Genomic DNA, 1,844 nt, shown 5'->3' with positions numbered 1-1,844 from the left:
TTCATTAGCTATTAATCCCCAATTTTTTTTAATTTTACAACTAATTCCTTTACAATTTAATCTTATTAATCGTCCCATTATGGTTTTTTTGGCTTAGGCTCTAATCTACGCCACCTTTATGAACATTAAGAGGGATTTCTGCCAGGTATATGCTAAGCTATAATGTCCCATTTATTTTTAAATTCAGATTAAGTTTAAAATTTTCGCAGAAGATCGTCTTCTTATGGGGACCATATTTTTATTATTCTCTTCTTCTTTTTTATTTGTAATTAAGATATTTTATACCGTTTTTATTTTGATTTAATTATTATAAAGCGTTATTTTGTGAATTATAATTTTCTTATTATAATTGATGAATAACGCTTAAGTTATTTTACTAAACTTTCATATATATAATTTTTATTTTATTTTTTTAGTTTTTTTTCTTTTATTCTTTAATTATTTTTCTCTTAATTTCTTAATTTATTAAAGTATAAATAAAGAAAGAAAAAAATATAAAAGAAACATTGGAATTATATTTTCTTATTTTTATAATTTGATATATAATTATTTTTTTTCGTGTATTATTTTTATATTTTATTTTTCAAATTTTATAAAAAAATTATTTATAATTATTAAATATTAAAATATATTAAAACATTATTATAGTAAAGAAAAAGTGTCGTTCGAAAATAAAATATGATAAATGATAATTTTTTTGTAAATATATTTTAAAAAAAAAAAATATTTATAAATTTTTATATTTAATTTTTATTTAATAATTTTTTATTTCTAATTTTATTTAAACAAAATAAATATTTTTTTTTTTAAGATAGATATTTTTTACATAATATTTATAATAAATAAATATTAAATGTAGACATTTTTAAAAATAAAAAAATAATTATCATCTAAATAAAATTATTAATTTGAAATTAAATCTATCTAATTTTTCATAGAGCGCAAAAATTTTGTTAATTGAACTATTTATTTATTTTTTAATTAAAAAATATCATTAATATGATATTATTATAAATTATCCGCATTTAAAAACTCAAAATTTTAATAATATTTAAAATAGATAAAATGCTATACAAAACATAAAATAGATTAACCGTAAATATTTAGAATAATGAAAAAAAAAATTAAAATGTTTCATAAAAAATTATTTTTAATAATGATAAAAAGATTAAACTTAAAACTTATTATATTATAATTAGCATTATTTAAAAATATATTTTTTTAATATTCTAAAATAATAAAGAAAAATCGAATAATTTTATATAATATTATAATTTTAAATAATATATTAAATTGAATAAATTAATTTATAAATATTTTACATTTTTATAGGAATAAAATTTATTAATAGAGCAAAATTAAAATAAATAAAACATTTTTATTTATATTTAATTATATATTATATTGTATTATTTTATATCAATTTTATAATTTTTAAATTTAAAAATTATTATATGATAAATTATAATTATATTATATTTTTTAATATGTATATTTTATGTTTAACTTTTAAAATATTTTTAATAAGTAAATATTTAAAATTAGTATTTATTTTTGTTTAAAAAATAGATATTTTCTTTGGTTGTAAAGAAAATATTAATCCTAAATTTTTAAAGATTATTTAAAAAATTTAAATTATTAAAAATTTCAATAAATAACAATAATTAGTAAATATAATAAAAAAGCATAGATAATTACAAATTATTAATTATTATATTTATAGACGATCTTATATTTTTTTTGTTAGAAAAAAATAAAATATTAAAAATACTGTGGTTGGTGAGTTTCGATCTCACGACCGCAAGAGCCACAATCTTGCACTCTTCCAACTGAGCTACAACCAC

At 14.0% G+C, this 1,844-nt stretch overlaps 1 non-coding gene across 1 annotated transcript, besides 4 other annotated features; it reads right to left on the bottom strand.

The window, feature by feature from the left end:
* Window positions 1-395: 395 nt before the first annotated feature.
* Window positions 396-448: a microsatellite.
* Window positions 449-724: 276 nt separating this feature from the next.
* Window positions 725-779: a microsatellite.
* Window positions 725-785: a microsatellite.
* Window positions 786-1,252: 467 nt separating this feature from the next.
* Window positions 1,253-1,287: a microsatellite.
* A 484-nt stretch (window positions 1,288-1,771) lies between these two features.
* Window positions 1,772-1,844, bottom strand: IMG5_082870. Its single transcript has one exon. It is a non-coding gene; the product is annotated as a tRNA-His (tRNA).

The sequence above is a fragment of the Ichthyophthirius multifiliis genome (assembly GCF_000220395.1).
Source record: "Ichthyophthirius multifiliis unplaced genomic scaffold scaff_1120509250582, whole genome shotgun sequence".
Classification (NCBI taxonomy): Eukaryota; Ciliophora; class Oligohymenophorea; order Hymenostomatida; genus Ichthyophthirius; species Ichthyophthirius multifiliis.
This window is presented reverse-complemented; position numbering and strand designations above follow the sequence as displayed.